This window comes from Numida meleagris, chromosome 2 (assembly GCF_002078875.1).
Source record: "Numida meleagris isolate 19003 breed g44 Domestic line chromosome 2, NumMel1.0, whole genome shotgun sequence".
Classification (NCBI taxonomy): Eukaryota; Metazoa; Chordata; class Aves; order Galliformes; family Numididae; genus Numida; species Numida meleagris.
In genome coordinates, this window is record NC_034410.1 from 56,688,954 (window position 1) to 56,714,933 (window position 25,980).

At 41.7% G+C, this 25,980-nt stretch overlaps 1 long non-coding RNA gene across 1 annotated transcript in view; it reads right to left on the minus strand.

Annotated features, from left to right (window-relative positions):
• LOC110394037 overlaps positions 1-22,698 on the minus strand; it is a 253,077-nt gene extending 230,379 nt beyond the window's left edge. The window contains exons 1-2 of the long non-coding RNA XR_002435343.1: positions 22,497-22,698; positions 20,198-20,514 (exon numbers count right to left, since the gene is read on the minus strand). This is a non-coding gene — a long non-coding RNA (uncharacterized LOC110394037). The remainder of the gene's footprint in view (positions 1-20,197; positions 20,515-22,496) is intronic.

Below are 25,980 nucleotides of genomic sequence, written 5' to 3' on the forward strand. Positions count from 1 at the left end.
TGTGATTTTATTGGTGCATTTGGATATTGAAAAGAAAAAAACAATAAGAAGTGAAATCTATTGAACAATTTTGTACAAAAGCCACCTTGGAACTAAACTGCCAACGGTGCTTCATCCTGTTTCTCTACTTAGCATTTCTTCCTACAGCTGTACCAATTTATTTCTTTTTTTTTTAAAAAGAAATATTTTTCTAAGGTGACAGCAATTGAAACAAAATTTCAATTTCACTATTTTTGCACTGGTAAATTGCATCCAACCAAAGATAGAACTAACTGAAGTAACAAAAAATGCCACATAGCTACATTGTGCACTACAAAAGGTGAAGGCAGAACAGACAATGCCATTCCACCTGCATCTCCATGACAGTACAAGAGATCACATATTGATTATCTTGACTCACTCCTAACACTGAAATCCGCTACCAGGACCACTTCCACTGCAGTCTTTGTGTACTATCACAGATTCATAGAATCAAGGAATGGCTTAGGTTGGAAGAGGTCTTAAAGATTGTCTCCTTATTTGCTCATAGATGCAGCAAGGAAAATCAAGGCATGTTATTTTTAAGAAGAAAACCAGATCCTCCCTGAAACTCTGAGCTAACACATTTCTTCAGCTACTACTAGCAATTTTTTTTCATCATCCAAGAGGAGCACACAATTAAGATCATCAATCTAGAAAAAGTTCCTCACTTGAGCTGGGTAATTTCATTAGACATGACATGGAAGCAGAAGCGTAACCCACTTTAAATAGGAGTCATTTTAACTATTTAGAACTACTTGATATTTAGTCCAAGTAAATAAATAAATTTTAAAATTCTCAATAAATACTTTTTTTTTTTTATGGCCCAACTTAATAACACCATGTCATCATTTTTGATCTCAGACACCAATAAATACGTACAGATTCCACCTTGATATATAAAAGAGCCGGAAACAGAGGACAGGCTTCACCTCAATTTAAATGGGACTGCTTGCAAAGCATATTATTATTCTGGACAAGGGAAAGGAAAGAGAGGTAGGAACACCCTGCTGGATTATTTAAGCATTATCTACAAATTTGAGAAATAGTGCACTGCATAAATCCAAAAAGACACAGCTAATGTTGGACATCACTGGGTTCATGTGATCTGTGTGTTAAAGCATTGGACCAGAACACACCAGTCAGAGAGTTTAGTACTACTACTGAAAGAAAACTTCAGATTTGAACTCCTTTAGAAGTTTTTTTGTTGGTTGGTTTTGTTTTGTTTCAGAAAAAAATACACAAAAACAAACAAAGAAACAACAACAAAAACATAAATCTCTGTTAGATACATTTAACTGGAATGAGAACTGAGTTCTGGACCCCCTCAAAAATATTTAAGTAAAAATAAAAGTCTTTTTTTTTTTTAAGAAATGCTTAACTGAGGTCTGCACTTTTTCACTTCAGAAAAAATTAAAAATACTGTTTTCCCAACTGATCTGTTTCTTAGGAGACAACATCTTTCAAAATGTAGCCTGATATCATTGGATTCAAAGAGACTGTTATCAACAGATTATGCTTTATTCAACTCAATAGAAATCTTATTATTTACTGAACAAGAAAAAAACAGCTGATAAATCTGATACTTATGCAACGTTCAACTCCCACCTGATTCCATGGTCAGGATCTGACTCACTGGACATATTCAGCATTGCTTGCACTTTGGTAAGTGTAAGGGATCGTGTTTGGACAGGCAGGGCTCAAGCTTTTCCTCATTTTCTCCTTTCAGCACTGCTTCGGTGACCCAGCACATAGGATTCTACACAGCTCCCGGGCGCTGACAGCTTCTCAGGATCCCTCTCCTTCCCATGCTCACTCTGAAGGGGAAAGGGCATGTTGCAGCTGAGCCATCCATCACTCTCCCTAATGAGGTCTGTGAGCACATCCCCTTCTCTCAGACAGCCCTGCAACACAGGCACAGCCTGGAGAATGCCATTTGCACCCAGCACTAAGAGCAGTGGCAGAAGGGCCATGTGCCTGTGGCTTGCTTGCGACATTTCAGCACCGTCAGAAAAATCAGCAAAACGAGCACAGGTAAGCTGTTCTTCCAAGTCCCAAAAAAAAGAAGGCATTTTTTCTAGCCACACAAACCCTGCTGTAACATGAGCCTTGCTGACTTCTGCCCATTTTTATTCGAGGCTACTCACCTCAGAGTAGCGAATAGAAAATGTAGAAACTAAATACACACCTGAATGGCTCCTGACCCTCATTTCTTTATGAAATGAGCTCACTCTGAATGAACTGCGCACACGATACCTGCAGAGCAGGTGCCAGAGGATGATGCCTGTGGGGGCACTGTAACATCATGCACCACAACTAAAGGGTGTCCTGCAGAGGACAAAGGGTTTGCTATCATTAACCAGCCTTACAGAAGAGCAATACCAGGCGTGCTAATCTATCAGTGCTGCAAAACAAACTCAGAGAAGTTCCTGCCAGATTCAGTGCAGTTCCCTGCAAAACAACCTACCCAGTGAGCAGCGCTGACACAGAGAGCATATTTACACCCTGACCACTGCTGCCTCTTTTGAGATGGTCTGTACAATGAATGCTGACCCCTGAATCCCCTGTGGGAGGTCAGCATCACTGGTACTACTCAACCAAAGCCCACTAACTCTCTTTTTCTTTCCCAGATTTTTACTGTTACTCCCCAAAGCCCACTTGATTAATCCATTTTGCCCAAGTGTTTTTTTCCTCCTGCTGGTTTAGGATTTACAGAGGTGACACCTATTTTCCTAAATTGATACACATGCCTCTAGAAAAAGTCTTAAAAAAAATCCCAAGGTGCATATTGGAAACCAAAGCTTCCCTTTATAGCCAGGCATCATCTTCTCATGCAACGAGAACATCTCAGAACTGGATTTTTTTTTATTTCTCTCTGTACGTACAAGCCCCCAGTGAGTGACATCAGTTTCTGACAGTGCAGACAGACTTCCTTCTCTTGCATCTTTCTGAAGATTGTCAGCAGGTGACAACCCATGCTCCATTGATGCTGTTCAACAATTCAACAGGCCTAAAACAGATCAGAATCTTTTCTAACAGGTACTTTCTATGTTTCACACTGACACATCAATCCATTTGATGAGGCTACTCAGGATTAGTCTTTACATATTTAAATCCAAAGTACTTTAAACTCACTTTCACAGAATTTACAGAGTATTTCTTTTGTTTAGTATCACCTCTATAATTTCTAGGAACAAAAAAAAATCCAAATTCTTAGCAACACTAATTTAACCAATTCTTGCCTACTTAGCTCAGAGCTCATTTTCCCTCCTTTGTATCCAAAATAGGCTCTTTGACACGATTTGCCTTTTCTTTCTGTGTCATGTAAGAACTAATAGCTTCTTCAGCAACCCCATTCTTCTGGGACCAGTTTAGAATCATTCTGATCTTTCTCTTAATTTTATGATCCTAACTGAAAGTTATATACTTTTTCAAAGTTTAACATTTAAAAAATCATAATTCAACTGCCTTCAATCAAAATCCTGTTTAAAACTGAGAAACTTACATTGGTGGTGGGAATACACTGTCTGGCTGCTCTCTGTATAATTCTCTGAAGTAGTGATTGAAGTTCATATTTAATCCAACTAGATGCGTGATTTCTAGCTTAACAGAAAAACAAAGTGGAATGCAACTTGACTTGATTTTTGATTTTCCTTTTTTTCAAGAACTGCAGAAAAACATTTGCAATAACCAGGGAATACCTGGGTTTTTATGCGAGTTGCAAATCAAACACTGAAAGATGACTGTAAAAATACTTCCGATATGTGTAATAACCAAAGAGATGCTCCTTGTTCTGAATGTTTCTCCTTTCAATTGCTGCATCACAAATCCCACTAATGTCTGCACCCTTCCCTCTCTGCCAGGATTATACCTAGACATTGTGGTAGCAGCCTCCATCTTACTGTGCTGTACCTCTCACTCAGCTAACATGGAACAAAAAATACGTATTTTTTTCATCATCTTTGGCATAGTTTGAGGCCCTTTTCAAGTCTACTTGAAGCATCTGGTTGGGTTTTTTCCCTCTTCCCAGAACATACAGTCTACATAAAAAGTTTAGTCCCTTGATCAGGCTGAAAAGAGCTGTTTTTGTATTTTCCTGTGAAAATATCTGAAAGCCAAAATAATAAAAATATGTCAGTCTGGGAAATAACAAATGCATGTCAAAACAGTAACGATGCAATAAACAGAAAATTCTCTTCAAATTCTCTGTTCCTTCAGCACCTCTCAGTAAGCAGTATACCACATTCTCTTTGATTTCGTTACACTGGATGCAAGAACAAGAAACCACTGCCGTACTTGAAGCCTACAGGACAGACCGCCCTATTCTGCTGACTCTCATGCTGGTTGCCTGACCCCTGGGGAATGAGCCTCCAGCTCTCCTTCAGCCTGCATTGTCAGCTGGGGCAGCTCTGCAAGGGCAACTGTTCTTCAGCTTTACTCTGATGAATATTTCCTTAATCTCTAGAAAAAAAAAATTCAGTACCTTCAGCGTCTCCAGCATTTAAACTGTAGGTAAAATTCAATAAAAGACAATAAAAATGTATGTGTAGAGTGGGAGGACAGCAGGGAATACCCAGTCTTCCCTTTGTTTACGCAGCCACTAGCCCCATCAGAAGGAACAAAGTTCTGGGACAACAATAGCTTATTGTATTAGAATAGGCTAGTCCCATTCTCTGTAGCAGCCAGAAAGTAAAACAAAAAAGGAAGCAAAACATTATTATTACAAAGTGAATTCAGAATACAGCAAAAAGGCTATATCAATACATAAATCCAGTTTCTGCTCTCAGTGGGACACAACAGAACAAGAAAATGAAGACCGAAGGATGAAATAATCAAAGGTATCAGAAGGTTCCCACATGGGGAACCTCACCTTCTTTAAAGAGACCACAGAGGGGAGTCAACGTAGTAGGGTCCTTGCTGGCAGACAGCAGGATGCAGTGGCCTCTCCTGCGACAGCTACAGACAGGCACTGGGAGCACTCTGCTCAAAGCAGTTTAAAAGCAAACAACAGTAGATTTCCTCACCTGAGGTCAATTGTTGAATTTGGTGCCTCTGCATGCAGTAAATAATAAGGGTTCCCATGGGGTCAGAAAGTGATGAGAATTAAAATCCACAGAGATTATTAACTACAAAGACGCTTCATGCCTACAAGTCCAAGGCTCACAAGCCATAAATCACTGAAAGCTGAGAAGATCGTGGGAAAGCAACCATACAAATTCAAACCACTCTTGAGCTCTTCCTGAAGCACCCACAACAGCTCAGTAAAATCCTAGGCACAATAGCATTTAATCAAACCACTTATACTCCCTACCATAAAAATTCTGAGCTACCAATGACATTGTCATTGTCTTTATGCATTCTGTATGCACTCAAATGTTACATATCAAACACAACCTAATGCATTTGTCGCTACTTTTTCCCCCACAAAAGACAAAACTTTGTTTGACCAAGTGGTACTATTCCTGCCCCTGATTTGTTCCCCCTACTTACCAATAAATTAAGTCCTTCCTTTATCAGGTAGGCAAAACATCAATTTCACATTCACACATTCAGACCACCCTTAGACGTGAATAACCATGTTAAGATTATTGTGGAGTAGGGAAGGCAATACCCAAACAATGCAGATGTTAACTGAAACTCTCTCTCTCAAAGGAAAGGGAAAGATAGGGGGAACTGATACCTTGCTGAGACCACATTGCCCTGTATTTTGGAAGTGAAAGAGGAAAATGGATCCAACCACAGAAGCACCCTAGTAAAGCCTAGGTAGTACTGAAAGCAAAATAAGCACTTTCATCTCACCACAATGGAATTGGAGAAAGGATACCCAATTCCTATATACGATAGGTGCCACTGACTGAGTTTGGAATAAAATGCAACTTTAATTAGTCCCCAAATTGACTGAAGCGTGTCAGTTTAACTATTTCCTATCATTGTCCACCTCTACCATGGTAATTCTTCACTCCTGCAGTGCACAAAGTCCTACCACAACGAGATTCTATGCCAAAGCTTTTCATTCTCCTTTTCATATTGAGTAAACTTGCTCTCAAAATAACTAAAATAGCTCAAGCTAGATGTATTGCATCCAGAGCTGGACTAGACAACCTCAAGCGACTCATCAAGTCAGTTGTAGTATCACAACACTCACCGGTGGTGTTGCCAGATGCTGAAAAGAGCTTACGATGGGGTTACCTGGGATTATCACATAAGAGTCCTTAAGACAAGGAGATACACCAACCATCTCTCAATTGGATTAAACTGCTGTCAAGGTGCCTGTTCTTCAAACTCCGTTCCAAAAATCTTACTCCAGAACAGAGTAAGGGCATCTTCTTCCCCTGGCCCTTTTCCACATCAGCAGGACCACAGTTTGAATTCAAAGGAGTTCTGCAGAACTATGTAATATGCAGATCATATACTAATTCCCCAACCCTCAAACGTCAATACCCAAGTAATAAGGAGGCAGTGAAACCCTTGGGCACTTGCCCAGACATATGAATTTACTGGGCCAAGTCCCCAGCATTAGGATTAATTAAATGCACATGAGTCAGGATTTGCTTATTCACTGCAGTTTCTACTGGTAGTCTCCAGTATTAAAACACCCAGGAATGCTAATCCCCAGGGATTACAGGGAAACAGTTAAAGTCAGACTCAGTCATCCACAAATCACTAATGACTTGGGAGAAGACAGTGCACTGACACTCCCTAAGTCTTCAGACAAAAAAAAAAATAAAAAAGAGAGGAAAAGTGAATGTATTACAAATATTATTCTCCAAATGTCAGGCATGGTGCAGGGGTTTTTGGTTTTTGTTTGCTTGTTTTGTTTTTTGTTTTATGGTGGGTTTTTTTTTCAGATGAGAAACCAGAACACAATTACTTTAATTGTATTTCACAGAGTCAAGGTTAGAAAAAGGGAAAGAGAAAGGCTTAGTAAAGCAACAGCACATTTGTAATTTGTAATAATTTAAGACACATAGCATAAACTGATTGCAAACAAAATGCAGTAAGCCAGACAGGTATTTTCCTGTCTTCTACATACAACATTCAGTATGGATTCCTGCTGTCAAAGAACCAAGAGTAGAGCCATGTTTACATCTCATATACTGAAACAACTTACCTAGTCTGACTACAACACTGACGTCATTTCTCCAGTACATTCACTACACTCAATATAGACTAAAACATACCCATACTTGCCCCAAGCATCTAAACATCCCAAAATCTAGACACTACTACAACTTCCTGAGCCAACCACCTACCTCATAATACAAACTTCTGAGGACCTTTCTGAGATATGATACAAGTATAATGAAGCAAGAATGGAACAGAGCTGACAAAATTCTTAACACAAAAAAAGTAGAGCAATTATGAAAATTAACAAAAGAACACAATGATCCTCCAGTTACACTTCTACCAATAAAATTATCTTTTAAGTGTTCAGATGTCCCCAAATACATTTTAGAATACGTCAGCTCTCCCTGATGATCAATGTTAGAGGCAAGAAAAAAGAAAACAAATGTATATGTATTCTTACAAGCTTTTGAAAACCAAAACTGTCAGTACCCTTGTAGCTTTATCTGCTCTTGCAGCAAATAACCTGCTCTCTTGTATTTAAAAACCAGCCATTCTCAATATATTAGAAGGTTGGCTATCAGAAGAAGCTTTGGGATGTGAAATTTTGCTACGTTAGAAATTGAATCCTCATTCTTTCTCACCCACAACCTTCTCTTATCTTCACCCCATCAAACAAGACAAAAGAGTGAACACAAAGGTTTGCATAGTGCATGGGAAAAATCTGCTTGCAAATGGAAGGAACACAGGCAGTTGATAGAAAACCACACAAAGATAAGCACAAGTGAAACAAATTCTCAGAGCTCATCAACTAAGGATCCCTGCAGGAAATGTGAATAAAAGGTCAAAGATAAATACACTAGTTTCCTTTAACACCCACGCAAAAGCATGCATGCACTCATACATGCATATGCATACAGATGCTCTCCCTTTTACTTGGATCTCTGGTTTCCTTATTCCATTTAGATGTATGCCTTAGAATCCATGGTTTAGAAGCGTTTAATGTCATCTAAGCCTTTCTCAAAAACCCATCCTCTCTCAATTCTAGCATACAGAATTTTTGTATTCATCATATATATTGGCACATAGAATTTCTTTAATATTTAAAGTGTGTAATAAATATAAAAAAATGCCTCAAAACTGCTTTGAAGTATGACATCTAACCAAATCAAGACAAATATCCTCAAACTTCACCAGTTGCAAAGCAAACAAAAAGAACTAAAAATAAAGGTCTTACCAAAAAAAAAAAAAAAAAAAGCATTTTGCCTTAACATGTTTGTATTTAATCACAATCAAAATATTACGTAATTTAGGAATGCAAGAATCACAAATGTTTCATATTATTCTTTAGTAACTTCATTGGTCCACTACTTCCAAGCATACTGAAGAGTGTCATTAAGCTAGCCAAGAAAGATTACATTAAATTTATTCACAAATAGCAGAGATTCATGTCTGCTGGTGACACATTTTGCCTACATGGATCTGCCAAATAGCATCAGTGTAGCTATACATGAATCCTGTAGTCCTGAAAACACCAGAGGCTTCATGTTTTACCAGAGACTCTTCTCTGACAGCGAGCTGGTGAATCTGATACGCAGCATTACTCAGACCAATCCCAGTGACCACTTCTAGCTTAGGTTTTCCTACTCCAGCTGTGAATTGAGAGACATACCAGATCACATCATTCCACATAGACATTTGGAGGCCACCTCTTGTATCCTCCTAATTTGACAGGACACATAAACGGAAACCTTAATGTTCCCCAGATCTGCTCTATTAATGAATGCCTTAAAACATGCAGTAAAAGATGTCAGTGGTACTATACTCATGGCTCTGTTCTAATGTACTTTACTGAGTGCTTCAGTAGATGCACACAATTAAAAAAATAATAATAATCACACATCAAATACAATCTATATTCACATGAATTTGCATATGGATTTCTAGTTAAAATTATTATTAATAAGCACAATAGGATTACGAGCAAGTGCATTGAATATGCATCTTAGGCTGCCTTTTTCTCCTGCTTATCTTTCCTGTTTGGAATGTTAAATTTTTGTGCTATGTAAAAGAAAATATTTAATTATGCAAAGAAAAAGGGGAAAGGTTTGTATTATTATAACTGAGTTAAAATTATTTCTGCTTTAAGCTTAAATACAGAGAGGATAGCTGAGCATCTGCTAGGAATTTCAAAGTCTTAAACTGCTGCTTTATAAATTTTAAGAGCTACACGTGAACAATTTGAAACCTTTTGATGTTAATAAAATTACTGTAATGTATTCAGTTTTCATGGTTAAAATTAAAAGAAATCTGAAAGCTTAATGCAAATTCAAGGTGAGAAGCAAATGCAGAAGGAAGTTGCTTGCTTGCTGCAATTTTTCTACTCTCACGGTAACCAAAAGAGTCTCACTAACAATTTATAATTGCAAATGAACAAAAGGCTAAGTAAGCGAAAAGGAAAAGCTTCTCAGGAAAATAGCACCTCAAAAGCAACCTGCTCATACAAAGAGATCTCCTTCCAGTGAAGGAAAAGCTAATGTTTGTGGCTATACACACTAGTAGCATCCCATTCAATGGTCAGTGTGATACATTGAAAATTCTAGTAATGTAAAAGTGAGAAGTGTCTTACATCCTGTAACATCTAACTGTTCTGAGACACTCATCAATATGCCAGTACTATAATCAGTAAAGCAGAATTTCAAAGAATGACAAAACTTTATTAACATTTTCATTGAGTTTCATGCTAAAACAAATAATCAGCTTTGCTTTCTACAGGTGTACAGAAGAATAAAGCAGTGCAGCAAGGCATACACACAACCTGAAAGGAGGCAAGAGAAGGCTCCCTCTCTTCCACTGGCTCCACCTGCTTCCAAGCTGCTCTGAAATGCTGAATTTAGCAGGAAAATTAAAAAGATATGAGATTACCTATACTGTGAGATGATTATACACATTGGCTATCCTCTTGCATTTCATAATTAAGTGATCACCTTTTCTCAGATCAATCTCACCACGGTTCTGGCCTCCCAGCTACAGTGATCCACATTACCGGGACACAACCACACTATTTCCAAGTGCACACAATTATTTAGTTTACTATCTCTGAGACGTACCAGTAAGTACTCTCCAAAGCTTCCTACGCTCTCTGTCACCTACCAAAGGTACTGCCTTGCTCCAGTGCCACATCAGTGCTTAGCAACAATGCAGATTTAGGCATTCTAAGGTTGATATTTCTGATGTGAAACCCTTCTGTCTTAACAATGCCTCCCTAAGCTGTCTAATTCCACTGACCTGAGATCTTCCAGGCTTCCCCAGGCACAGAAATCAACCGCAGTCTCAAACTCTTACTCAACATTATCACCTCCTCTGAGACACTGGGGAAGTATTTTGAAAAGAGGGCTACGGAGTCACAATAGCCACTCAATAGTCACGATGAGCTTTTCCATTACTCTTTATGCATTCTTTCTTTAGGTAACTGAACACAGGACAGATTTGTTAAAGGTTATATCAGTCCTATGGTACAGACGTAACTCCAGCCTGAGCCAGAATTTCTATCAGGTTTCTCTCCTGGCACAGCCTACACCATACAGTGTGCTGTATGTACTGAGGGCTCCACCTGCCTTGCTTCTCCCCCATCCCCCAAGAAAAACCTCACACCACTGAAGGCATTAAAATGCATTAAGCTAGGTGACTGAAAATGTCACAAGTGCTCACTGACTCCACGGTTTAAGTGTGGGTTTTAATAGAGGCAATATTTCTTCATTGCCAGCCAGGGCAAGATTTGTTACCTATACAATGACTCAGCTATGACATTTTTTATGAGTGATATGTTAAACTAATTAACATTAACCTAGCAGAAGAATCAGGCATAAATTAGAGACTGTTTCAGTTAAAGATACAGAGAGCTTCTATACTGATAATTTTCCCAAAAAGAAAGACTGTGATCCTTGAAGTATGAGATTTCATCTTAAAATGAATATTGACCCAGAATTTTTATGCTGAATTTTTTTGAATGCGTTTTCAACATAAAATAATAAGAAATGTACAGGCACGTGCATCTAGTTTAGTAATTCTCAATCCAAAAATGAGAGAACCAAGGCAGGACAACAGCCACACAAAATTAATAAGAAAAATTAAATATGCTATTATGCTTAATGAATTATTTGCTCCCCTCTCCATTTGGAAAACATGAAAATAAAAGAGACAGTAAGGTCTACAGGTTTTGCCAGCTCCACTACACAGAAAGCACAACGTAGACTCAAGTGCAGATATCAGAGCAGTATTCTTCAGGGTCTCAATTTTTCATCTTTAAACACAAAGACAAAAGGAAGATCAAGTCAAAAATCACTGAAAATACATACCACAACACCAGTTGTCCAACAAATATGCCAACAAATCTTCCAATGAGTGCACACGGATTCTCTTCCCAGAGAAACTAGATACACTAACTGTATACTCCACAGTAGATGTTACCACACATCTTTCTGGCAAGTGGTTGTTACGCCACATGCAACCCTTGTCTCTCCCTAGAGCTTCCCTTTTTTTTTGTAGAGGAAACTGATCTTGCCTGAGCAGAACCAGAGGTATGCTGTTTCACTTTCTGCGTTGTGCAGTAATGGTTGTATATGATCTATAATAAATTATTGCCAAGATGTTCATCCAGGCATTGACCTGAAATAACAGAGACTAACTTCACAGTTCTCTTCAGCCTGGAAACATTTAAAAGTTTAAGAACAAGAGTGAAAACACCCTCCTTCTCTTATATAAATCACAGTCATATACCCCCGTCCATAGAAGAAAACAACTAGGAGCATGCAAAATGGCACTTCTCACACCAAGCAATCAGAAGCCTAGGACACATCCCTTCCTTTAAATAAGGAACTATCATTCAGATACATCATTCCTGACACAGAACAGCAGCGGGACAGAGAGTTCACCGTCCCTTCACATTCAGAAATTGTGTGCTTGCAAATCCAGACTTTACCTTTTCTTCTATTTAATAATGCTACATACATGTTTGAGTGTCTAGATTGTGTTCTCTTGCGCAGCTATCAGGAAGCTCAACTGTGCTTTACAAGATTGCAACCTCACTTAAAAAAAAACAAAAAAACCCACACACAACTGAATGCGCATAACACTGGGCAGCAGCCTTAAGCATACAGGTCTGCACAAGTATTGTTACTCTTTTTTCTGCTCTACTCTCTCTCAGCTCTGTCACCTTAACTCACTGTCCTTTGCAGCTGTGTTTGGGGCAAAAAACTGTTTCAGCAGCAACATGTAATCCAAGGTCAAAGCAGTAGATTGATTTCTTTATATTCACAAAAGGACAGAAATCAGTCTGTGAATGGTTCTGGTCTTCCTTTGCAAACACCCTTCCATCTGCCTCAAACACAGTCACTAATACACCTGCAATGCATCAAGATCAGAGCAAGCACACACAGCTTTGGTGATACTTAGAACAACTCTTACTGGAGATGCTAACATAAAATATTTTTAAAAACCCAAACAACAACATACCAGTTTCTCTAGCTACTTCAAATTTTACACTGTGCGTAATTTAAATCAATTAATTCTACCAAGCCACCATATGTATATGAATACACATTTATACACAGACACATAAAAATTAAGCCACGTCAACTACCAGTTAAAAAAATACTGTTTTTTTTTTAATGTTTGTCATAGTTCTGCTTCAGAAATGCCCCACTGCTTTTCAGCAATGTCTTCTGAAGGAAAGAGGGAGAAGGGGAGGAGTTAGCAGCATGCCTGAGACTGAGATAAAGCATTTTACAACTAATTACAGTGGTATTCTCTCAGTATACTCCTGATCACTGCTAATTCAACAGTCACTTTTCCATTATGTTTCTGACCGATAAGGATTTGCACACAGGATGTATTCTAAGAAACAAATTGGTAAATTGGAACAGGTCCTGTATTTCAAGAAGCTAAAAACTCAAATGAAAAGGGAGCACAGCAAAGAATAGCACTAACACAGATGATAGAAGCAGGGGCTGGGAATGCATTAAACGTTGCTTCAAACAGAAGGGGAAAAAAAAAATCACGTCCCCTTCACAAAGATGCTTCCAGCACCACTCCTTTGGTTTTGGGCTGTGTGTATGGTGTGTACGCACACATGTACAAATTCATCTAATACACAAGTAAACTTAAGATATTATTAATTATTAAGATATATTAAGATAGACATATTTAATCTCATACTTAACACCTTACTTATATAAGACATATGAAATGAGATGGTATCTATATAACCTTGCATCCAGATGCACTGTGCAGTCCAAAACCAATCTCAACTGACATTAAGCAAATTGCCTGTTCATTTCTTCGGGGAGAAGTAGTGACTTTCTGCTCTTGCTGGCTTCAAAACTCCCTCTTCAGTCCTATGATCAAGCGTAGAATGGGCATGTCATGAGCGTAAGTCAGGATGTAGCCTCCTACCTCTACTGCCCGAGTGCTGGAATTCCTGCAAGAGACAGACCTTAATCTCTTTCCAGCTAATGCCAATAGCTGATGTCTAGAGAGTAACTGACTTGACAATATAGATTTTTTACAGGCTAATTTGTTTTTGCAAGCTGTGTTCTCATTTATGCTTTAGAAGCAATAATCACTCAACTTTTCTCTCAATTTAAACATAGTTTTTCGCAATGCATTCAAATCATCAAATAAATTAGGCTGGAAATGCTCATGCATCAAAGTCTTCTGGAGATCTAGGACACAGATTTTAACCATACACAAAAGAGAAGCTTTAAAGTGATAAAGCCACAAAATGCATAGATTAAGAGACTATGAAAACGATGTTTACAAGTCCTGAAGCTGAAAGATATCTGTGTGATAAAGAAAAAACTTTTGATTTTAGTAATATTTTTCAATGCTTCTTTTGCAAGTGTAATGATTAAATTAAATAAATTTAAACATAAAAAAGCAATGCAGTGAAAACATACAATTGTGAACCACACCTCCAGTGTCTGTTTTTCACTAAGAACCAATTCTTAAACAAGCTCCACAGGTCAGAGAGCTCGAATGAATAGAGTTGCCACCTATATTGCATCACAGAACTTTGTGAATATGATAAACTCAAATCTCAGACAAAGAAAGCACATCCATCATCTTGCAAATTCTGATCTTTGCCAAGACTGTTTCTTTGAACATCCTTGCAGTTTCTAACTGTTGCAGCCAGAAGATGTAAAACAGCAGCAACTCTAGAAAGGGCAACCAAGCCCATACTCCTATCCCACTGTGGTACCCAGGCAGCTACGTCAGGTCAGGTCACTCTCATCACCAGCACAAGTGAAGTCACAAATATGCAAGCTCAGCTGAGATGCAGCACTTAATGCATCACATCCAGCAGTCCCATGATATAGCTAAATTTATTCTGGACCTATTTTAGTGCACAGATTGGTGTTGTGCTCTGCACAGCAAGAGTAGCAGTTTGCACATACCTCAGTGCTTGCTGCATAGTATAGGTATCTTCTTAGATATTCTGGAGGCATCACAACTTTTGTTATTTTCAGAGTATATGCACAGAGTAATACAGAAATGCCAACTGAAAGCCAGTCTGCAAATTCTGAAAGGTAGCTAAATAAGCAGCCACACAAAATCTCAGCTCTGAGATAATCTCTAAACTGCATATGCAATCCCTGAACCGCTTACCTAAATGAATCCTTGCCTTAAGCAATATTGCAAAACCAGGCAGCAGAGGCTAACTCATATCCTCAAATGAAGACAAGAGTTGTTTTTGAAGCAAATGTAATTCAAAACATGCGATGCTAAAGTTAACTTCAATTCACTGTGCAGCATTAAGCAGAAACAATTTTATCATTCACCATAAAGATGCCGATACTGCTGATCCCTGCGATATTTATAACCTGTGTTACAGACATTTAAAGATTTCACTACATTTTCCCATTAGAAATACTCTGATGGCACAAGCCTTCAGGCACATAAATTATGACAATAGCTTCTAATCCATTTCCACCATATCCACCTCTCTCCTCTCTACCACATCAATCACCAGCTACCAGCCCTTGCATTCAAGATTCTTCACCACTTCCTTTCCTCACTTGACATTGCTAGCTCACAATTAAATCAAACCACATCTTCATCCACCCAGAATACCTATTCATATTGCCCACTTACTACATTTTATGCCTACCGCGTGCCTTCACCACTACACCACCAACCCATCCACCTGCCATGCTGATAAAGATTCCCACAAAAAAAGGATGGCTCTACTTTACAGAAGAAGCAACAGAAGAAGTGTTCAGAACCACACTACACTCATGTTCCTGTGCAGGACTTAATGCAGCACTTTTCATGGACAAAATGTTTTAGGAACAATGTTTAAGGGGAAAAAAAAATGGAAAAAAATCAATACCGGCACACTTACAATATATCAAAATGCAATATAATTCACAATACAGCAATATTGTACCTAAAGGGAAGAATAGCTTATTTTAGTATTTAAGTATTAATAAAATATATAGAAAATGTAAGCATTTTGCTATTTTTAGCAGGAGCAGGCACATTTAGGTTAGGTATGAGCATTTTCTTCTTCTTTCTTCTTTGTACAGAATCACAGTATTTTCTCACTGATGTAGGACATTCATAGATACGAATACAGACTCTGCACTTGTAGATGCCTTATAACCTTTCAGAGGGTGTACTATCCCTGTCCTCCCACAAAGATCACATTTAATCTTGTGTTAAAATATTCTTAATTCCCCTAGCTTACCCATCTCCCTCTACCTAACCCAGCCATGTCTATGCATTTTAATCACAAAAAGGTCAAGGTATCAAGTGCAATAGCACACTACCTCAGACTTCATAAATAGTTTGTGACAAGTTTCATGTTATGACAATGCAAGCAAAAAAAAAAGAATCAAATTAGAATCTGCTAGCAAGTCAGAAAGCTTCCTGCCACATAAACAGAATCAAGAGAAAGGAAACTGTATTCCAGAAAACATATGCCTCTGTCCTGACACAGGTAATAGCACTTTATGTAAAGTACCTCAGAAGATGTGGAAGCTTCCCTTTCATTAGAAGTTTGCATGCAGTGTTTTTGAACCATAACAAGCAGCAACTCTCCTTCCCCTTGGCCAACAATCTTTCCTCTTTTCTGGAATTTGCTCACACAAAGAAAAAACAAACCTACTCCAATACTGATTTTGGTTTTGTTATACCTCAAGTTATTCCATAAAGTGAAAAGCAAGTGAAAGCAGAGAAAGAGAAAACACCAAGCTCAATGATATACCTCGTGAGATTCCTCCAGCACCGGGCTAAATAAAGGAAAAACAAGACAGGCAAAGAATAACCCACAATGTTACCAATACCATTATCTTTGGAGCCAAAGCTACTGATCAGCTGCATCCCTGGGAACTGCGAGGCTGTTCCTAACATTTGCACATGGAGTGGCCGCATCCCCTTGCTCCCACCTCGCCTTCACCTTGAGGACAGCAGTCAGTGCTTCCCATTGTCCATCTCCTCCCAGTCACACATTAATGCTCAGATCTTTCCCCCTTTCAGGGAGAAACAACCAAATTCTGCCTCCCAAAATTTTACGGAGGATCTCCACGAGCCAAGGAGGACTCTCTGGCAGAGCTGCTGGAAAAGAAAGTGCCTACACCCTGCACTGCCAGGACCTGGGCTTTCCCATGGAGATGAGAAAGGCAGAGGCTCTCAGGAAGCTATCCTTGTCTCTGTTTCATCACAGAAACCAGTGGGACATACATGGGTCTATTGCTTCCGGGAATTTTTACTTCACCTGGGAGTTCTGGAGCTCATACTTCAGCTGAAGGGAAAGAACAATCAAAAACCTGAGGAAAAGTCCCTACAGAACTTTCCTTTCTATTTTCCTACAGATTCTCCAACATCTCCTCCATCAGCTACCTAAAAATACAGATGTCACTGAGCCCACCCTTTTCTCCACTGCCCACTCCTCACAGCTCCAGCACTGCAGCTCACCCACCCATGACACACTGCAGAAACACTTCTTGCAGCATGTTAAATCTCTTCCCTGTGGGTGCTCTGTTGGCCTCGGACATCTCCATGATCACCCCTTCATGTGGAGCAAGGCACTTTCACACATGACAAAGTACACGGACTTCCTTAACAGAGAGCACAGCCAAAAGGAGGAACCATGCCTCTGAAAGTCTGAGTTCAGTTTACTTTGGTTAGTGAAAGTTCTGCTAACAGGGTAACTACCTCAAGGGAGGCTTGTTAATAGGAGTTCAGAGCTCAGCCTCAAGCCCAGGATGCCTGCAGAGACTTCCTTCTTGGACAGCCACAAGCAAAGCAAGCAGTGGACCAATTGCAACCACAAACCACTAGAACAAACCAGGGTGTGAGGAAGGCTTCACACCCTCCTACAGAGCTAGTGTTACAACCCACTGAAGACCTGAAGACCTCCTCCCAAGCATCAGCTCCTTACAGCCAGCTTCCTCTGGAGGCAGTGGGACTGATTCCTACACATTTTAGGGCAGGTTCTCCCTATCGCCCCTCCTAGGGTGATACTCCCTCCCCACAGCACTAATCCTCCACACCTCACCAAGGCAAGTCCACTCCTGTCACACCCCTTTTGCTGGGACCACTCCCAGGAGAAAGGGTCAGGGACCTTTCTGTAGTGGCTTGCCTGGAGTCACAAAAAGTATAAAGATTGCCCCAAAAGTAAGGTCTCCTATTTTATTATGTTGGTCCACAATGTCAGAGGCAGATGGTGGTGGTATGGCAGTAGAGGCTGAACCTTCCCACCAATATTCCATTACATTTTGTTGCTATGTGACAGAGGGCAGCAGAGGGGCAGTCAGACAGAATAGCATCTGACATGGAAGAGTGTATGAAGCAAAGGTGCGTCACTGAATTCCTCCGTGAGGAAAAAAATGACCCACTGACATTCATAGATGCTTGCTGAACATCAATGGAGACCAAACAGCAGATGTGAGCATAGTGAGGTGGTGGGTGGTGCACTTCAGCAGTGGTGACAGCAACAGTGGGTCACCTCCACTGGTGCAGATTGTTATGAGTGAGACGTGCAGGCTGGTGAAAATGCAGAGCTAATGGTGGTGACTATGTTGAAAAACTGTCTTTTGCAGATGAGAATTTGCTCTATTAAATAGTGTTATTGTGCTTGTTGTATCTGTTGTAGTTTCCACGGAAATAAATAGGAGGAATTACTTTCAGAGTGACCGACATATTTCAAGGGCCTTGCCTCTCACCAACACAGCATACCTACCCTGCTGGGAGCTATCATGGAGATGCTTCCCAGCTGACCTTTCCTTCCTTCTCTCCTCTGATATCTCATAATATGAGAATACTTCTCTTTGTTTTATTAGAAGCAGCTCAAAGTAATTTGACAGCAAATTTTTTTCTTCCTCTTTATATCTTAACAGTTCTGTCACTTTAGTAATCATTGTCAGAATAGTCTATGTATAAACAAACACTAACGTATCTAATAATTTGTATAACAGATCCTGAATTCTATGGCATTCAATCTATTTCAACTCTCAAAATAAGCCAAGATAAAAAGTTGACCCTATTTACTCTATGTAAAAATTTTGTTTTCAGCATTGATGAAAATGAATGGCTTTCACCTTTCCTGTTATGAAGAATAACCACCATGCAGATTAGCTTTCAGAAAGACATGAAAATGCCTAAGAAGAAACTGAGTAAGAAGAGAATCTGCACAGAAAGAAAAAAAAATAGATTGCAGTTTTGATTTCCTTTAAATAGAAAATTGCAATGAGATGCTAGATAGCAGCTCCAAATACTCTTATCCACTACAATCCATTTATTATTCTTTTCTTCCTCGTTCCACAAACAGCGTGGGACATTCCTTTCCTGAGACTTCAAATTAAAGACCCTCATACAGCTAACTTAAGTCATACAAAGTTCAAAAGCAGTACTGATGCAGAACAATATTAAGAATAAAAATCTAAATGTATGTAAATAGTATTCAGAAAGTAACAGAAATCTTGCCCTCAACAATCAAGAAAATTAAGATTAGGTCTTTATTTAACAAGTCAGAACCAGGAAATTAGTACTTGCATTTATTGCCTTTTGCATCTCTGTTTACAATTGGAAAGGATAACAAGTGATTATTTGTTCAGATTCCTATTTTGCTCCAAAGTAGGTCAGCCAGCTCAGCACTTTTCTTAAGATTACAAATATTTGTCTGCCCTACATATGGGCTAGACCTGAACCAATGTGATGAGCAGAAATATACAACAAAAGCAACTATTTCCATACCATTCATTTTCAGCTATAACTAAAGAGTACACAGAGCAGGTGCAAAATGATGATCAGTTTTTAAATAGTTTTAGAATTCACTTTGTGATTTCAATAGTTCACTAAGAGGAGCAATAATTTCCTCATTGTTGGATTAACATTAATATCTAGGCTCTTAAATAATGTGTTATTTGTGAACAACTCTCTGTCAGCTTGTTGTCTCCACTAGCTTTCGTTTTTCTTTTGTACCCTGGTTATCCCATATCATCACGTCTGCACCCAAGAGACCTTCACTGCACTAGGACATTCACGATGCAAACACAGTCTGAAAAGGCATTTAAATCATACTTTAAAAACACACAAAACAAAAGCATTCCTGGAAATCCCAAGCTAAAGACTTCTCACACAAACTGTCCACAAAGCATTTTGTCACTATTTGGAAGAAGAGAGGTTAAAAGAGTGTTGCAGACTTGAGTTCAACTCAATATAGTAACACTCCTTTAAACAAAGTTGGTTATTTGGAAGACGGCAGCTGTGGAAATGCTTTATTTAAACTGTTTTTAACTTATTTTTAAGGAAAGTCAATTAGTCCAATTTTCTCTAGAGATGCTAAGCGCTCCTTAGATCCAATGAAGTAATTACCCTAAAAACATCGGCTAACTCTAAAAATATAAATATTTTTATGCTCAGTTGTTCTTTCGACATCTCAGATATGCACATTGCCAAACGATTAGTAAGGCATTTCTCAAAACTGTTGTAGGCCTCAACACCAAGGGAAAGACAGTAAAAATTAAGTTAAAAAGTGAGTTTACTGAGACAGTGTGCTTAGTATTTTTATATATGAGACAAGTGTTTTTGCAACAGTCAGGGAGAAGCATACCTTACGTCATCTGCAGAACCTCCATGTCAGACAGCAATATAATCCAAATGGTTTGCAGCAACATTTCCCACAATATCCTCAGATTTCTGCAAAAGCCTCTTCATCTTCTCCCAGTAGTCCGTTAACTTACAGACGTATCCAAACAGTGAAGACATCAGGTCTTCACACCATGGCTGCGTGGTACAGCTTGTTCCACATCAGTCACCTCCTGAGGAGACCCAAGTTGTATTCCACCACTGGAAGGATAATGCAGTATGGCACTTGGCACAGATCAACATTTTGGAAGGATTCCATTCTCCTGACGGCCATGTTTTCACCTGTTTGAGTAAGAAAGTGTTAATTTGGCACAGCAATTCTGCCACACCACTTGAGGACTAACAGAAATGCAAAGTTACATACTTCTGAATGACTTCAAACATGTACTTCTTCGCTGATTTAGATACTCTAAGCCTAGTGATGGCATTTCACTTTATAAACATCACCAGACCAGAGTGTAACAGACAGTTTGAGATGGATGCTGGTGGTTTTGTACTTCCAAGGCTTTAAGAAAAAGGCTTTAATATTTCTGGCCCAAGTAATAAAAATGAAGCTTACCAACCCTTTGAAAGGAAATGCATCAGGATGGTGGAGGGGAGAGCTAATGATGTTGTCTGCAATGATCTTTCCTCCCACTCCAGCCCCAACTTTGTGTCCCCCCCCACAAGCAGCAGCGCTAGCATCGCTTGGCTCCAGGAGCACAAGCACTGCTGCTGAAACTCAACCCTGCAAGGAACAAGACAAAGTAATCAAAGCAATGCCTGACTACACTGGCACTCCTGCTGCGTCATTCCTTCAGGAGTACCAACAGCACATTTGTGCTTAGATTGGCAAGGAAAGGAAAGAAAAGTTGGAGTTCTCTGAGCAGGATGGAATAACAATGCAAAAAACAGCACTGGGTCTGCCAAGAGAAGTGGGGGAGAGGGAAGAGAACAAGGTTCCACACCAAGGACAAGGGAGAGGAATGAGAAGAAGCTTTGAGCGTGAAGGGGGCATGTGCACAGAGGAAAAGAAAACAGAGAAGCAGAAGGTGAATATGTGTCAATGCACAAGAACTTCTGTTACAAGTTCTGTGTAACTGAGTAACATACATTTGGGGCATATCATGGAGGAATAATTTTGGAAAAGAGAAGGAGAATAAGCTTTGTTATTCATTTGACCTAAGAGAAAACCTTAGTGTATCCATGGATGCAATGGGGGAAGTGTGAAATGAAAGATTCGGGCAAAAGATTTTCACGGGAAATGCAAATAAGCATGGAGATAGAAGAGTAGGTGGAAAAGACCAGGAGGACAACGTGTGACAACAGAGAGAGGGTGGAAAAGCAGAGAAGTCAGAAATTCTGAAGGGTTGTAAGAAGGGAGAGGGAAAACGGGGAAAGAAGTAAAACAAAAGCAAAGTAAAACAAAACAGTACAGGGAAGGGAGAGGACTGGGATGAAGAATGAGGAAAAGGAGCAGTTGTTAACATAGAAAAATGGAAGGGGAAATAAGATACTAAATTAACTATAGAGAAAGCATGCAGGAAAACTAGAGAATTTAGAAAAACGCAAAGAGCACAAGAGCAAGCTTTCAGAAGTTGTGACGCTTCGTATAGAAAGTGCAAATACCAGGAGCAGAACGAAACCCAAGGCGACCCAACTTTTTCAGAGGGATGAAACATCGCTGCGTAGGGGATGACAATCGAAGACGGGCCGGAACGACCCTTCTCTCTGTCCCTCTCCTCTGTCCTCCCTCCGGTCCCTCCCCGCTAAGCGGTCCCCGCGCACCTTGCCGGGCGCTGGGGGGCAGGACGCGCAGCAATAGATCCTCGGCACCCCGAGGGACTCCCGGCACCCTGCGGGACCCCGCCGCCCCCGTGCTCTCGGCCCGGCCCCGGCACTCCTTGCACGCCCAAGAAGGTTTTCCCGTGTTCAGCTTTGTTCCGTTCCACCTCTTAAAAAGTGCACTCCAGCGCACGGAGCTCTCGGAGCCCGCTCCCCTCCCCGCGAAAAGAAATCAATGAAACCCCTAAAGCAACGCTCCGAGCGGGCGCGGTGCTCAGAGGGGGCGAGGCCCACCCCCCGGCGAGTGCCCCCCACCCGCAGTAGCGCCGCCGGCACAGAAGGACGGGGCTCTCCCCCAGCCCATACCTGCATGTGCTTCGCGCAGTACAAAGAGCGGCCCCGGCCGCAGCCGCCCCCCTCGCGCACTCCGCAGCCGGAGCGCGGCCGGCGGGGGGGCGAGGGAGCGCGCCGAGAACAATAAGACCGAAGACAAGTCGTACCTTCTGCTTTCTTTACACCGCGAACCCCAGTTTCCTCACGAGCCTACAGCGGGGCCGAGCGCTTTGAAGAGGCAGGAGAGATGGGAGAAAGTTGCCTCGATCTCTCCAGATAAAGTTGCCGAAGATGAGCTAATCCGGGAGAGATGCGGAGTTCACCCGAGTTTCTCCTTTTGTTCAAGTTGCCCGAGCAGACAAAGAGCCGCCGGCGGCGGCAGGTCCCCGCTCCCCCCCCCCCCCCAGCTGGGTCCCGCCGTACCCTCGCCCCCGTCGCCCCCCAACTTTCCACCTCCTCCATCTCTCCTCGGCTCTGGCGCAAAACTTCCCTCACGCTAAACCTCCTGGAAAAAATAATAATTACTATTATTCAAGGCGAGTTGGGGGGTGGAAAGGGAGAGAAACATTTCTCAAATCATTATTTCCGGTAGATGCACCTCTTTGTTTGGATTCCCCCGGCTGTCAGTGAGGACAGCCTCTGGGTATCGGCTAGTCGAAGCGCGCAGAATGAGACGGGCAAATGCGGGACGTAAAGGAAAATAAGTTTGGGAAAAGAAAAAAGAAAAGAAAAAAAAAAAAAGGAGAAAAGGAGAAAAGAAAGAAAAGCTCCGGAGTTGCGAAACGAACCCTTTTTACACGGACACGGGAAGTACATAAATAAACAACTGAAGGGGAATTTGGGAAGACTGTTGCTTCTCCTCCCCCCTCCCCTTCGTACATTTTCCGAGAAAGGAGCGAAGGAGCTCCCCAAAGCCCCGTGCCGCGGCCGGCCCCCGGCATCCCTACCTGTTGCGTAAAGCGCGAAGCAGGGGCCGACAGCATCCGTCCCGAAGAAACCGAAGGGTAAAGACCCGCGCCCTCTCACCTGCCCCCAGCCGCCCCCACGGGTACGCCGTCCCCAGCCCCGGCACGGCCCGGAACCCGCGGCCGCCCCCAGCCCTGCCCCGCCCGGCTCCGGCCCTGCGTGCGGCGGCCGTCGAGGCGCCGAGGTCCCCGGCGAAAGTTTGGCGGGGCGGGGCGCGCTCGCAGAGAGACAAAAGAAGCGCGGAACGGAGCGGCAACTCACCTTGGAGGGAGGGAAAGAGTGGGGGAGGCTGCAAGGGGAACCTTCTGCCTCCCTCCTCCCCCTCGTCCCACGGGCGCAGGGCCGCGCTGCCGGGTGCGTGCCCATCTGCGCGGTCGGCTCGGCTCCGCCGCGGGTCCTCTCCCTGCTGAACAAAGGCGCGGGGCAGCGCCCCCACCTCCCGCCCCGTCGATGCCGAACTTTCTGTCCCCCCCCCCCCCCCCCCCCCCCCCCCCCCCCCCGCTGGCCCGCCTTCTTCCCCCCCCCCCCCCCCTCCCTTCCCCCCCGGCTCCGGGACGGAGCCGCACGTCGGGGCCGGGGGTGCCCCCGCCCTTTGTCTGCACGCGGGAGCGTGTGTCCGCCCGGGCTGGGTGCGCGCCGCGGGCCGCCCCCGTCCCCCAGCCCGGTCGGAGCGGGCTGACCGGGCTTCAAAGATGCTTCAAGCACAGCTCACGCTTTTTTTTCTTTTTTCTTTCTTCTTAAGAACTTGAGGAAGTGAGCAGGAATTGATACTTAGGAGCTACACGCACCCACCACGGTAGGGCTAGCTTTGTTCAAAGTTAGAAAACAGAGGATGATGCCGAGATAGGTTTTTTTCGATGAGAGAAAAACAGGATGGGAAGGGCACGGTGAGGCAAAACTGTATTTATCCTTGGGCGTCCTGTTGACACCTTCTGCAGCCCTTGCTCATCTACATCCCTTCCTTTTGCCTTCAGCTCACTCTACTAGCAACTTAACAGTCCCTCTTCCAGCTCCTTCTCCCCCTTCCCATTTTCCTGAGTTGGGGCTTTCATTCAAACCGTTCCTTCCTACCCAACACCGTCAGCCTCAAAGCCTCGTTCTCCAAAACATTTTGTAATTCTCCTCTCAGGGCCAAACTTCTATCTCCATGACCCACAGAAGCTTCCCCTAGCTCCTCACTGCCCTCCTCTTCATCCCTCCTGCCCGCTGTCACTCCAGCCATCCCTGCCCATGGGCAGTTTCCTTTGCCCCCCTGAAGGACCTGTAGCCGTTGTGCAGCCCCAGCTGTGCAATGGGTGCTGCTCTCCTTCTATGTTCTGCTGCAATGCACTGTGCTATTACTTCTGCTCCTGAAAAGGGAGCGCCTAATGCAGGATAGCACCAGGCAAGTGACACACCTGCATTCATTCTTCTCTGCTATTCCTTTCACCTTATCTTCCTCTCCTGCACTGTGCCTGAAACAACTATCATGACACTTTTGTAACTTCTTCCTGAATTATTTTCTACAGACTGCTTCTCCTTACCTTCATCTTCTGACTTTTTCCACCAATCCTAGATTTCTATTCTCTCCATCTACACTATTTTCAACCTTCTATTCTCTTTTCTTTTTCCACCTCCTCACCTTTGGTGTTTTCAATCCTTCAGTTTCACAGGAGGAAGAGGAACACTGCCAGCTCTGTAGCCCTTTCATTACTTCCAGTAACATGCACTGATCTCCAACCAATCTGTTGAAGACAAATTCTAGCCATGTGGATATAGTTTTTCTGCTGTTTTTTCTTTCAGATGGCCCCAAAACCAGTGGAAGTACTAATTGTGGCACAACCAACAAACCTAAAGGACAATCCTTCGCAGTAAGTTCTGGAAAAGTACAAAATGCAGAAGTAGTTCCTGATTTCATGGAATTTGTGTTTTTTTATCCTAGACATCTTGTTTGAAGGTACCACTTGCTGGAAACTTGTGACAATAGTTGCAAGGTGAGTTAGAGCTTCATTCAAAAAGAAAGGAGGAGAGAAAGAAGGAGGAGAGAAAGAAGGAGGAGAGAAAGAAGGAGGAGAGAAAGAAGGAGGAGAGAAAGAAGGAGGAGAGAAAGAAGGANAAGGAGGAGAGAAAGAAGGAGGAGAGAAAGAAGGAGGAGAGAAAGAAGGAGGAGAGAAAGAAGGAGGAGAGAAAGAAGGAGGAGAGAAAGAAGGAGGAGTAAAAACTGCATTGAAACAGGATATGTCTTTAGCTTTTTACTTCATTATGAGGGATGAAGATTAACTAATCATTAGTGCAGAAGCCACTGGTTGCCTAGGGTCCCGTAATCATGGCCTGGTTACATTCAGTACACACAAAGAGAAGACAGTTACAGCTAACATGTAGCTAATTGAGCAAGGATGGGAGTAGAAAAAAAAATGATTCAAAGGGCAGAAATGTCATATGTTTCACAAAATAAACCACTAAATAAATTTTTGTATAGAAAAACATAAAAGCCATCCAAATTCAAGATAATAAAACATGTTTAAAATCTCTTTGTGGTACCTTGTCTAGGTAAAGGCAAGCATTGAACACTGAAAAGGAATACATAAAAAGCAAGGAAAAGAGAGAAACTGATGATAATTAATACAAAACAGAAATTTTAGAGTGTAGAAAATCACTTGGAAAAATCAAAACCATTACAGAAAAGGCTACGTCTGGAATGGATGG